The sequence below is a fragment of the Perca fluviatilis genome, chromosome 5, assembly GCF_010015445.1.
Source record: "Perca fluviatilis chromosome 5, GENO_Pfluv_1.0, whole genome shotgun sequence".
NCBI classification, from domain to species: domain Eukaryota; kingdom Metazoa; phylum Chordata; class Actinopteri; order Perciformes; family Percidae; genus Perca; species Perca fluviatilis.
Window position 1 is genome coordinate 19,347,870 of NC_053116.1, and position 14,826 is coordinate 19,362,695.

Here is a 14,826-nt window from a genome sequence, read left to right on the forward strand (position 1 = left end):
CTCCCCTTTCGAATGCAACATTCAAATTACTAGAAAAAAAATTATATCCTGAGAAAAGTGGGTTTTGAGGGGTATAGCTCCATAGAGCCCCATTCATTCTGCACTGGCCTGTGAGCGCCCCCTATATGGAACTCTGGTGGAACTGCAACCAGTTCAGAACCCGGAAGTAACGAGGGAGTGGCACTTCTTGATATATTAGAAGTTCTTTGGTTCGCACAAAAAAAAGAATGCCCAGGTCTGGTGTAGTGGTTCCGGGCGCAATTTTTTTTCTTCCTTTTGGTTTTCGTTAGTCAAAGTTTTTTTTTTTCAGATAATATAGCGAAATACAATACTTAACTCAAAACGTAATCAAGTACATTTTAAAATACCGATTTTACTACTTGAAAAATACAAAATACACAACAAAACTACTTAATACAGTAACGTGAGTAAATGTATTTCGTTACTTTCCACCTCTGGCCCTCGGACGTAGGTTTGGGCTGAGCCCTGAGTGTTTACAACTTCTGGCTCCGTCCCTGGTTTAGAGCACAGGCTTTACATGGAGCTCCTCTCACCCTTGTACAGAAAAAGAGGGAAAGAGAGAGAACTAATTAAGCCCCTGTTTGTATCTAATTTGAGATGCACATTGTGTTTTGCGGTCATCATTTGGCACTTTGCAAATAAAGCTTACGTTTTTTGTATTATTTTACATAGTCAAGTAAAAAAGTGAAAGTGAAAAAGTGATGAATCTTCACTTCTAAGTGCATAATGTACTGAAATGATTAGTTAAATAATCAATCAGTGAATCAAATTCATAAATAATGAATCTGATAATTGATTAATCACACTGTTTAGATGTAAGGATTTGTTTTTTCCACTTTGAATTGAATAACTCAGGATATTGAAGGGTTGGACACAAGACGAAATATAAAATGTTACAAATGTTTCTTTCGGCACTAGGAAATTATTTTAGGGACTAAATGATTGATCAATAATAAAACATGTTTATCCTGTCCTGTATTAAAGCAACAGTATATGTATGTGGCTCTTCTTTTACTTACCATCTGACCTCAACAAAACATCCTCCCCTATGCCAGATATTGTATAGTCTCATCTTTTGATGTTAAAAGATTGTGGGGGGCAGTGTTCTGGTTGGATCGGAAACAGACGAGGTGGGGGGGTAACTCATCAGTGTTTATTCTGAGGCCTTAGTGTTCTTTCTTAACACACTGCATATGTGTGTATATGTTTCTCCCTCTCTTGTGTGTGTGTTCTTACAGTAGTGTGACTGGAGCAATGTTACTCATTCTGTGACCCTCACCTCTCTCAGATGACAGGGAGTTTAAAGAACCCAGCTGCTGTGTGTGTGTGTGTGTGTGTGTGTGTGTGTGTGTGTGTGTGTGTGTGTGTGTGTGTGTGTGTGTGCGTGCGTGCGTGCGTGCGTGCGTGCGTGCGTGCGTGCGTGCGTGTGTGTGTCTGACACAGGGAGCCCTTCACGTGTGTGGTACAGTACAGACCCCTGTCTTGTTTTTCACACCTTGGGGAGACACTGTCAGTCAGCTGAGCAACAATAAAGACAGAAAACAAACTTTGAGAGAAGGGAAAACCCTGCTCTACTATTGCTAGGCTCTCTGGAGGTTTAGGGTCAGGGCTCACCTTATTGGTTGAAGCCGTGTAGACGGGCCTTGTGCCAAACAGCTCTGGAGATTGGCAGGGGCTTTGACTAATCTGATGCGAATTGTGTTTTTTTTTTTTTTCTTCGTTTTGATGTGAATGATCGAGGTTGCACTGGAAAAAGTACAGCCACACACACACTCAAGCAAACACGGGCACACATGGAGACACCCAAGGTCATCCAAATGGGAAAGAGCTGCCGATGACATAATCATCACTGACATCCCGCTAGGCCTTGTTTATTGAATCTATCCTGTTTTTTCAACAACAGGAATCCACCCGATCCCTCGTTGATCCTCAGAAGGTAATGCAATGGAGCTGGAGGTGAGGGAGGACACCTAAAGCCACCAGTAGTTCTGTCAAAGCCAGAGCTTGTCTTTATTGAAGGAATAGTCCAACATTTTAAGGAATACCCTGAACCATGAGATTAATATAGATCTTCTTATCTCACTCTCTTGGAAACAAGGCAAGGGCACTATTCTTTCAAAACATATATTACATTTAAATTACATCTTTGTGTCTTTTAAATATTGTCTTTGCCTTGACATGACAAGTCTTAATTTTGAGAGAAAGTTCAAAGTGCTCTCTCTTCCTCTCACTCACTCACTCACACACGCACGCACGCACGTGCGCACACACACACACACACAGGCACCTGGGGTCTCATTTATAAAACTGCGTAGGATCCTTACTAAAAGCGTACGTACGCCCAAAAGCCAAAAATGGCATATGGCAAAAAAAAATCTGATTTATAAAACCGTGTAAGCAATGTTCCCTTTAGAAATCATAGATTACCCACAAGTGTGCGTACGTGTATCAGCCTCTTATTCCACCCTGTACACACCCATTTTAACCATCAATAGTCAATGCAAAGCACCTCATGAATGCTGATCAGTATGTCAATGACCCTGGCAGTTGTTCTTTCGTTACACCGAATCATGATGACTGGCGGAGAAAAAGCAAAAAAACTTCTCAGACGCTGGTGAATTGCTGCAAATTGAATTATAATTTCGGCCTGTTCTTGCATAGTGTAGGGAAACCTGATCTATAGACTACATATATTAATAATATGTCCAAAACGGCAGGCATTACGGCACTCAGGGACAGCTTTGATATACCAGACATATATGATAAGATTTAACAGAACTATATATTATATCCAAACAAGCCTTAGTGATAAAGTTGAAGATTATATATAATATTTATAAAAAAAAACACTTAGCTGTCTGCCATTTCCCTCTAGAAACAGCCGGTTTCCCCCAGAGTGGCGAGGACCTGTATTTGGACCGGGATGGCACGGTTCCGGTGTGTTGCTCTCTCTACTGGACCCAATTCAGTACATAGATCCAAGAGCTCAGCTTTAGGGAATCTAAATCAGCATATTAGCCAGTCATCGTCATGGTTCCTGAAGTCTATTTCTCTCCTGATTCTTCCATTGGCGTAGTCCTCCTGCAGGGCCAGCAGTGCCATCATGCAGCATTACGCACTGGGTCACTGCAGTATTTATATGTTTACAACAATTTGTGATTGTTAACACCTTGCCAGAATCACAGCATTAACTAGTGGTATCCCCATCCCGAAATACAATTTGAAGACGAAATAAAGTGTAATAGGCAAACACGCTTTTCTTCATGCAGGTTTTGTCACGAACAGTATTAAAGTTCGGAAGGTTTTGTCACGAACAGTATTAAAGTTCGGACTGATAACAAGGACATTAAGTGTAACGATTTCGCAAGAGCTTAACGGTTGTATTTCCGGACTTTGACATTTGGTGATATATGCACAGTATTAAAGACAGATATTTAGTTATTTACACTGTGTTCTGCCGTTATCTAATGCTAGGGTATTTGATACTATCCTGTATTCCATGCAGTCTGGCCATCTCTTCCTCCTGCGCTCCGTAGCGGACAATGTGACAGTGAGACAGCGGCGATTAAATATTAAGAACAAATTTTTATTAAAAATTTGAGTTGGATGTGTTTATGGAACAATCATCACTCAGTACAGTCGCAAATAACACTGCTGGATTTAATCTTCATGGTAACGTGGATGATATGGTATCAATACTTGAAAATATCACATACGAGTAATCCTTATTCCCATTTACTTTCTGCAGTCTGACTTCAGTTCACCACCTCACCATCTGCATCGGCAATTCCTATTTTGTCTCCAAAATGTGCGTACGCATGGGTCAGAGTTTGCGTGGAGGACCGCACATTCTCCCGTCAGGTTTGTTTTTTATAAATCACAACCTTTGCGTGGGAAGTGGCATTTTCATTCCCATTTTGTGCGTACGCCACGTTTATAAATGAGACCCCAGGTCTCTCTCTGTTCCTCTCTGTCTGGGTCTCTCTATGTGTCTCCCTCTCTCTCCGGATGGAATGCAGCAGTGGCCGTCTGGTCCTGCTCATCTCTGGGAGCAGTCAGCCATCTCTCCCTCGTCCCTGCTCCCACTCTAAACATTTGGCTAGTTTTGGCAGATTTGTTGATTTTTGTCCCCTCGTATTTTCCCTCTTGTTGCTGTAAAACTGATACATACTCTTTCAATTAGGACCCCCTTCCACCGTCCAGAGCACTAGTGTGGGAGTGGGGGTGAGCAGAGTAAGTGGGTTGTATATTTTATTAGTGAAGTGAAAACACACACAACCTGGCCCAGTTCTGGGAGAACCATCTGCAGTCATGGAAGCACAGCTCAAGGTTAGCATGTAAAGTTTAGCATTCTTGCTTGAAGCTCAGAATTAGCATCTAATGTAGCTGCTCAAGAGGAATATTGGAGTTGACATGAATTTTCAAACAAGACAGGCATTCAGGTTTTATTTGCATTGGGTAGTGATAAATCCTGTCTTATCAATGAAGATAAATAAAGGCTTTAATCCAGTCAAGCATACAGAAGGAAGTGGGTAATAAGTGCATCTGGCATGTGGCTTCAGGTTAGTTGCTACAGGTTAGCATGGAGCTAATCCTGTCTAAGCTAGCCAAAACTTGGACCTCATAAAAATACATTTAACCCACATTTAGAGTGGAAACACAGATTTACCATCTTAACTGGCTTTGCAGTAAGCTTACCAAATGAAGCCAGAGCATTTTTTGTTGGAAATAGACATTTTATCTTCCTCCTCAGTTGTAAATAACACAGTGTTCCAAGGCCATAAATAATAGTGTCACTCAACCATGCCCCATTCTCATGTCCTCTGCTTGCTCTCACCACAGGCCTCTAGTACCGCTTAGCCAGGGGCCCTCGGCCTTGTGCCGCACCTTCACACGCTCACAATCATGGAACAGCCATAAAATGCACATGGAATGTTTCTGCAGAGCTGGACAGTTAAGTGGTGGAAGGGCATGATCACAAACTAGAAGACCTCATAATGGATGTCCTGGGAACAGATAGTAGTGGGCTCCCCATGTTCTTGCTAACAAAATACATCACACATGCACATGACGACATGAAAGCGCAAACGTGTGCACAGACAGGCGAATGCACGCACACATGAACACACTGCACTTAAGGGCAGACAGTATTGATGGTTCCCTCGGGCATCACACAGACGCATCTGTTTCTGTCCTACTGACTCTCCACACTCATAATTTCAAGTAAGTCATAACACAAATTATAAACACATATCCCTCAACCATGACGCCTAGGAATAACAACATGGAGTGCGCTGAGCTGATTTAGGGTTGGCTGGGACTCTTAAATCTTTACCTTTGCTCCTTTCTTCCCTTCCTCCTCTCCTTTTCTTCCCTCTCTCTCTCATGCAGCACAGGTGGCAGCCCCTCGTCAAACACATACTTTCCTCTCTTCTATTGCCTTCATCTCTTTCATTTTTTATTGCTTTTTTCTCCCATTGGTTCTGCCGCGCTTTCTCTCCTCCTTCTGAGCCACAGTACACCTCCCCTAACAGGCACTTTCTTTGAATTTGTTTTGTGCAAATGTACGCATGTGTGTTTATGCTCACTCTTGACCCCATCTTAACACTTCTTCGCCCAGGAATCTGTCTGACCTGCCAGTGTCCCATTTGCCCTGTGACAACACAGTCCTCCGACAGCAGCACCACCTCAAAGACGTCTTCATCAAAGTCTTCGCTCCTCATTTTTCATTCCTTTGTCCTGAATTATCTCCTTCCGCCTCAAGTTTCCTTACCCTTCTCTTATTCCACTCTTTGCATTCCAGTTTTCCTTTCCATATCATCTCTGCTGACCTCCCCCCCTCCTTTCCCTCTCACCTCTCATCGCATGGTCATGTACTTTAGCCATCCATCTCTTACCTCTGTAGATCCAAATGTCTCAATATGTCCCAGGGACCATGAAGGTTCAATTGGAATCACATGTTGTAGTCGAGCTGAGAATTTATAAATAAGATGTCAGACCCGCCTATGCTTTTCCACAGAGCCTTGCATGCTCTCTCTACACTACTTTATAATACTATATATAAAGTAAAAATAAGGAATGGTAGATATACAGTATATATAAATGCACAGCTGTTTATGTATGCACCATGTTTACTTTGTCAGCCAAAATACTGTTATCTCATAGAATAGAAAAAGACTAAAGAAGAGTTTTTGACACAGAAGATCCAGCAGCTGGATTTATTTGTCCTTTTATTGGAGTCCAATATGACTTCTCAGTGCATGGGGTCTGACTTTTATGAAGACTGATCACAAGTTTGTCATGAAAAACCATTTCATTGTCGCCCTTTCAATCGGAAAGGAAATGAAGATAATCCTTTGTTTGTCCAGAACACGCCAAGTCTAAGTTAAGCAGGGAGTGAGACAAGAGGGGAGGAAAGAGAGAGGGTTCACCCACTAAAGATCAGCCAGCAGATACAGTGCAAGCATTTGTCTTTGTGTGTGTGTGTGTGTGTGTGTGTGTGTGTGTGTGTGTGTGTGTGTGTGTGTGTGTGTGTGTGTGTGTGTGTGTGTGTGTGTGTGTGTGTGTGTGTGTGTGTGTGTGTGTGTGATAGATTAATCCTGTCTGCTAGATTCATGTACATTGCAAGTGTGTTCTACAACTAAGGCCAAATGGCCACTCAAATTAGATGTGATTAAATACTCCAGTGTGATTCAGGTTCAAAGACTGTAAGTAATACTAATCAGTACACACACCATGCACACACAATCACTGATTGAGGATGTGGGAGATAAAGTTTACAGGCTGGCTAATCATTATAATGCCCCTTTTTTATTGTTTTAGGAAGATATCAGTCAGCAGAGTCATGCAATATCACTCAGAGAGCACCCACAGAGAGACAGCTCTGTAATCTGTTGTGTTAATTTACTGTAGAGCCTGGAAGTGATTTAGCTTGCACCGAAGCACGGCAGCCACTTTGGTTCGGAGGTTTAATTTAGTCGGGCTCAGGATTGTCTCAGGGTCATTCAATAATTTTCAGTTGGAAAGTCTGTACCTGCTAGGTGTGATTGATGTGACAGCCATGTTTTCACAGGCAGCGGCACACATTATGGACATAAAAAGACAACATATTGTAATTATTTTGAGTGTAGCTTCCTTGTAGAGGTCTAGAGGTGTAATGCCACAGACAATGTCTAAAATGTCAGAATGTACAGAGACAATTTGGGATTTTTATGTATGGCTTTTTTTTTAGCTAGAGTGTGTCACTGCAACACTTGTGTGGAATCAACAAAGTATCACATCATAAGTATCTTTTATTGTAAGTAATCAAACACCAAAACCTTGTCTTTCATCAGTTGATTCAGCAGAGGCAACTTGATGAATGGGAGTGTAACAATCCTTCATTATGTGACTCAGTGGTGGTCAGAAAGAGATGGATCTCTATTTGGCTTGTTCAGATGACTTCACAGATTAGATAAACCTCCCCTTTAAAATGGGTGTAGGGATTAGTGTCCATAACCTTTCACCGCACTCTTTTCTTCCACCTTCCACCAAGTATTCTAAAAAATGTTGTTGTTTTTCATCTTGTGCAGTTATGTTGTGTGTATTTACGGTCACATATTGACCTAGATACACAACATTCTTAAGCTGTGTTTGCTAGAGACTATTGTCTTGGGATGAGAGAGTATTGGGATGTGGCCCGTTGTTGGAGTTTCCCTGTCTGGCAGTGTGCTGTTAAGATGGCCATCCTGCGAGTATGTTAGGGCTGTTAATCTGACTAATTGTTTATGAACAGTGACAGGTTGTGCCGCATTCCTTGACCATATGTGACTCTATGGATCACCTCTTCACTCTATTTGACACAGCCAAAGATAAAGGAATGGAACTGGGACTGTCATTGTGCCATGCTCTAAAATACAAAATTAGTCATTGGGATTGTTATGCCATGAGTATAAAAATGGACTGTATGAAGAGGAATTAAAAAATCAGTCTCACCTTGATTTGTGGATTTTTTTTAAGAATTTCTTTCCGAATTTTACATTGTGAATGGCCAGGTCAAACAGAATAAGCCTGCAGTCTAAAGCACTTACTCTGGTAGGTGTGTGTGTGTGTGTGTGTGTGTGTGTGTGTGTGTGTGTGTGTGTGTGTGTGTGTGGGCGTGTGTGTGTGCGTGTGTGTGCGTGTGTGTGTGCGTGTGTGTGTGTGTGTGCATGTGTGCGTGCATGCGTGCGCGCATGTGTGCGTGCACGCGTGCGCATGTCCATGCCCATGTGTGTGTGCGTGCGCGTGTGCATGTTCCCATTACTGTGAGCATTAAAAGGAATAACAGTGGAGGTGTGGGGAGACGAAAAGTGTCACGTTGCTGCTCTGTGATTAATGGTGTGATTAGCTGGTCCGATCCATGTCAGAACCCACATGCATGCACGCGCAAATACATGCACAACATGCAAGCACACACAAACACACAGAGGCCTGTTAATGGCCTTGAATGGGAGAATCCAGATGCGGATAATTGTACTAAAAACACCAAATGTGGAGTCTTAAGCCAGCAGGACTTTATTCTGAGTTCAGCATGTTTATTTTCACAATTGAGTTATTTCTGCAGGGACTTAAATCATGGAATAAAAACACTCCAATGCAGGTCAATTTTTAATTAAATCCAAAGTGTATTTTGAATGCCTCCCTCCTCCTCCTCTTCCTCTACCCCTCACCTCACACAAACCCAAACATTACCTTGCCATGCTGGTTTAATGCCCTCCTAATTTTAAATGTGATTGAAGTTCAGCCACGTTATGTTTATCCAACTTAAAATACCTTCAGTGACTACACACTAGTTAGACAGCTTGAGACTCCTGCGATGGTCATTCAGATGAACTTAGGCTCATTGTAGAGACAAAGCACCATACATAAATTGAGTTACAGTGTGCCTCGGGTCAATGGCCATAGTGCAGGTGTGTGTGTCTGGCTATCTATGAGAATATGTTAGTGCTTCTGTGTGTGTTTACAAGAGTGGGCGGATAGAATGTTTGTTTATCACGTCACTGGATTTACGACATCCTGCTCGAGGACAGTCATCACCGATCAGCTCCAATGGCTCAGACTTCTCTCGAAGGGTTACGTAAGGCAGTCTCTTGAGTCCCGTGGGTGTACATTTGTACGTCTGTGTGTGCATGATGAAGCTTGGTGGTATGTTTTTCTCTGCACCTGTAGACAGTAATTTGGTGCCACCCCCATCTGTACACACTCACAGACTGACACACACACTGTGGTGACAGAGGAAAGATGTCATATCCTCCTCCCGCCTACTCTATTAGACGCCATTACACTATTACATGTCCATGAGTCACACTGAGGTACCACTATTACAGCACTTTGCAGACCACTTCAAAGATGTCTGCTTCTTTCCTGTGGAATCTCTGTCTGAGTTTAAGGAGCTCTGGAATGAGTAAGTTTGCTGTGACATATGCATGTGTACAAGGGCCCACAGTTGCAGATGAGGGCACTGTGCTGTCCATCTGTGCTGTCTATTTTCTGATTGTATAACAGATTTTTACATTCCAACTAAATATATTTTATATATATGTTGTCCATTTACAATAACATTCCATCTTTCCTGTTGCACCCCTTCTTTCCACATTTCCCACTCTCATCTCTCAGGCAGCAGGCTTTGCTGGCAGCCATCAGTGAGAAGGATGCTAACATTGCCCTGCTGGAATTATCCTCCTCCAAACGGAAGAAATCCCAGGAGGAAGTGATGGCTCTGAAGAGGGAGAAAGACAGGCTCATGCACCAACTCAAACAGCAGGTACATCCACTACAAGCGACCAACAAGCTATTTATACATGCATATAAATGATGAATTAAATTTACAGCAATCCTGGTCTAAGAGGTTGACTGGCCTGCCCTTGAATCACATGGAGCCTGGCCTTGCGGTCACCGTTTAGGACATGTGAATCAAAGCAGGACTACAAATTCAAACCTGCTACAGTTGATGAAGCCTTGCCTGCACTAAAACAGCCTCATGGGCAGACTTTTGAACTTTAAAACCAAGAACAGATAGAGGTTAATAAGTCCTGGTACTTAACAGAGTAGACTTCCCCGCCCCAAACCACACTTACTGCGTTTAGTCCTCATAAGCCAAATCAGTCAAGCAGGAGCTGTGATTCCAAATCCAGGCACAAAAACACACAAGGAAAGCTATTCTCTTAACAATCATGTTGCAATCAGAGTCATTAGATGCACTCAAGTCGCAGACATTGTTTTTTTTTTTATAATCGATGAGTCACTGGCGGACTTTTCTGTCTCACATCTCCTGGTCAAACAGACAAATCCCAGCACAAATTCACACACATACTTACGCACATACACTTATTTCCCTTATTGCCTTGGCTTTCAATATACCCTGAGGCTGATGAAGGTATGCGTGTCATTAAGGTCTGGTCAGACCACATCAGTGACTGAGCTAACATGGATGCTAACAATAATGAGCCAACAGCAGGGAGTCCACATATACCGTCTCCTGAGTCACTGGGGCTTCTGGGAAACATGGTGCACTTAAAAGTCAACAGATGCAGTGGCTGGGTGTGCATTTTAGTGCAAACCTATGTTTGTCCGTGTCTCGTAAACGGTAAACAGTTCCTGGGGGGTGCAATTCCATTCAAGGAATTTCAAGGAAAGCCTATTATCTGTTTATCGCCATTGGATGCGTCATGTTTTCCCGTTGGGTAACCAGCAGTTACAGTCCACCTGATGATGTGATGAGCTCTAATTGCAACGATGTGGCCTCCGGGCCTGGAGAAAAGGAGAGGAGAAAAAAAGAAAGGAAGGGATGAGAGAAGAGAGGGGTGGGCAGCACATACAGTACATACACTTTCTTTGCCTCCTCTTTCTAATACATGCAAACCTGATTTCTTAGAAAGTCTTCGGGCACACATGCATATAAATCCATATAAATGCTATTGCTAAGTGCAACAGTGTACCAGGCAGTACTATCATCTTAAAAGTATGGGACTTTGTCATATATTAATTTTAAAGAGGTTGTAAGGTAAGTAGTTCCTATAGGGAGTCTACTTGGGTTCCTTCCCTTTGACAGAATGAGCTCTCTGGGGGTTATGCTGTTCAACATGTCACACACCGGGTCTCTGTCTTCTGACCCATTGACACACATATCAGGATAGCTTGCCTTCCTTAGGTCTACAACAGCCAGTGGCGGAAGGAAAACGATCAGGAAATGCCAAGGAATTATGGGACTCGGAGTCTCATAGGAGAAAGTTGATCTGTAGACAGCAGATAGATTTACAGATAGCAGGGCCCTGTCTGACCTCCCCACATCCCTTCTTTGGAAGATCTTGTGTATGTGTATGCATAAAGCCGGCGGTCTAAGACAAACTTTCCTTTTTCATACAGTTTGCTCCCCTTTGAGACATATGCCTTCTTCAGCACAGACAAACACACATATACAAAGATACAGCCGCACACACATGAAGAGTGTAGTATTTAGACTTCCCGAGGAGAGAGTCAGAACAAATGTGTCCCCATGTGGGAATTCTCTGAGCACTCCCATCCTCGTGATGGATGGCCACATGTCACTGGTGCTTTGAAGCTGAGAAAAGATGGATATGGAAATCTCAGATGTGTGCTATTTTCTGTGACTTTCTCTCTAGGTTTTTTCACTCCCCCTCTCTTTTTTGGACGAACATGGGCATCCATCCTCTCTCTATGCTGAAAAGATGGATTTTGTATTCTCAGAGGTGTGCCATTTAGAACAGCTTATGTAAAACGATCTGCCTGCTTGGTCTCTATGCTAGTCAGTTTTACTGGGATAGCATGACAATGTTACACAGACAGAAACACACACACACACACACAGACCTGATTAAAGGAGTATGTTTAAGTGTTGTAAAGATTGTGCAGCCTTTCTCCAGCTGCCTGTGTGTTTAAGGCCTTTCTTGTCAACCTCCTGTGTCCATATGTGTTAATACAGCTCTGCTCTAATCAGGACAGGCTTGTGATTTACAGAGGGCTTGGATTGAGGTTTGGGATGCAGCTGTGAGCACAGCAGCGGGATCATCGCTGCCATGTTTACACCAGCAGCTGTACTTTGATACACACTCGCTGCACACACAGTACAGGCCAAATCACCATATGTCAATGAAGTCCTCTCCTCTCCTCTCCTCTCTTCTCCTCTCCTCTCCTCTCCTCTCCTCTCCTCTCCTCCTCCCTCCCTCCCTCTCCTCTCCTCTCCTCTCCTCTCCTCTCCTCTCCTCTCCTCTCCTCTCCTCTCCTCTCCTCTCCACTGCCACCTGTATGTATTCCAGGCTGCCTGATATACAAGCAGGCCTGGAGGCCATTACTGAGCTGTTTACTCTGCAAGCCCCTAATTAACACTAATTAAAACACACACATTCCACCACACGGACATTTTATATGTGCACACCTTCTTCGCACATGCATTCAGAAATGTCTCTAAGAAGAGAGTGTGTGTGTGTGTTTGTGTGTGTGTGTGTGTGTGTGTGTGTGTGTGTGTGTGTGTGTGTGTGTGTGTGTGTGTGTGCGTGCGTGTGTTTGAATAAACTGGATGGCCACATATGGGCTATCCTGACAACACAGTCAGATTATTCCAGAAGCAATTCATCACTTAAATCATTTCCATTTTTGTCTCAGGCCATGACATATTAAATTCCGGTGCGTGGTCGCACGGGGCAGAGAGGTTGCATACCAATAGAGAGGTTGCATACCAGTTGGAAAGTTGATGGTTCAATCCCATGTCCAGGGTACTTGGACAAGACACTGAACCCTGAATTGCTCCCATCGGAGTGTAAATGTGTGTGAATGTTTATCTGATGAGCAGATGGCACACAGTGTATGAACATGTGTGAATGGTTCCTGTGCTATGCGCTTTAAGTAGTCGTTAAGAATAGAAAAGCGCTATGTAAATACAGTCCATTTACACACACATTCTAGGACGTTTGGCTTCTCATCGTACCAAACATGATTGTAATTAGATGAATAGAATCAAGTAATACAGTTATTATTAAATTAGCAGCAAAGACTACTCACATAAGCCTCTTTGACCCTTAGTTACTAATTAGTTTTAAAAATATTTCTCTATTAGAATCAGACAGCATTATTAAAGGGATACGCCACCGTTTGTTGAAATAGGGCTTATCACGGTCTCCCCTAGCTGTAGATAGGTGGGCCAATGCATTTTTTGTGCATGCATTGTTTTAGTCTGGTGCAACACCGGTAGTGCCGCCACTAGTTAGCTTAGCGTAGTGAATGGAATCCTATGTTGCCGGTTAGCATGTTGTGAGTAAAAGTGAGCCAACAAAAGACAAAAAAAACAACCTAATTACTCGCACTGAGACAAAAATGCGTTGGCCCACCTATCTACAGCCAGGGTAGACCATGATAAGCCCTATTTCAACAAACGGTGGTGTATTCCTTTAAGCATTGTGGAAGAGTCTGTGTGGAAGAAGACAGCATACACTGTGTACTGTAGCAGTACAGTAGTTACATCAGCTGCATGGTATATGATAGTCATTGTCCTAGCCTAATGACAGGTGTCAGCTCTGTTGCATTGAGCCCAGCCCCACCCAGTCACACCTGCTAGTGTAAACACCTGAGGTCTTGGAGGGCCATACACCTCAACCTAGCCTTTAACTGCTTTAACCACTGGTCTGGTGTCTGTCTGAACCCCCCTTCATCCCTCACTCTTCATGTTTATCTCTGTCTCTCTCGTTCCCTCTCACCACGGTGTCCGTGTTCTCGCCTTATCTAAGCAGCTCTTCTTCAATTTCAGCTAATTGCTAACCTCTTTAATACCAGCCACATCCTCCCCTGTGATCCTGACTGGCTTGTTTCCTCAGTCATTAGGCTTCAGCTCCTTATCTCAGCAGCAGTGTCCCCAGGCCGCTGACTACTCCTACACCTACAACATCTCCCTGCATATTTTCCGAGCTGATTCTGGCTTTTTGTCTCTTCCGGCTGTCTCTCATTTGAAGAAGGAAAGCCACAACATTTTGAGAGATGTGTGCATGTCTTTTCTTCGAATCATCTTTATCCCATACACAATCCCACTTCCCGCTCTAGTCATGTCTGACCTCCGGGGAAGTATCTGCAGTTAAGGGAAATAAAGCTGAGCCTGTCAATATATCTGCACCCACTCTGTCTCTGTCTATCTCCAAGACAGCTGGCCTCAATGGAGTTAGGCTAATTGTTAACGTTAGTCAGCCTAGGCTGTTATCTCTTTCCAAAGCAGTGATGTTGGCAGGATGACAGTCTCTTCCACAAACACTCACACAAATACACATAGATGCACAGACACAAACAAAGGACACATAGTCTTGCTTACCCATTTACAGACATACAGAAAGATACGTATTTGAGTGTAATTTTAATCAATCATCTAAAATGAGGTTGCGTCACCCGGGCCAGAATGCCTATGGCCTTAGGCTACATGAAACACTCACTAACTGTTCTTACTATGATTTGTCTAGTCCAATTAAATGATAATCTGCAATATGGATGACATTTGACAGACTTGCAATGCTTTCATCAGACCCTCCGACTCACTCAATTTATGACCTGTCAAGTGTTGTTAGCGGTACTGTTTTTATCGGCTTTCATGGCTTTCAACATGCTTTCCCCCCATCCAAGAATCCCTCAGCCTAATCATTCTAAGACCCCGAGAACATTTTCAAGAAACAAATAAGCAGTTTTGCAGAAATGAATGGCCTTGTGTACGTGTGTTATAATTATGCATTATACAGTTTCTTGTTTATCTCTTTTTTTTTTGGCAGACTCAGAGCAGAATGAAGCTGATAG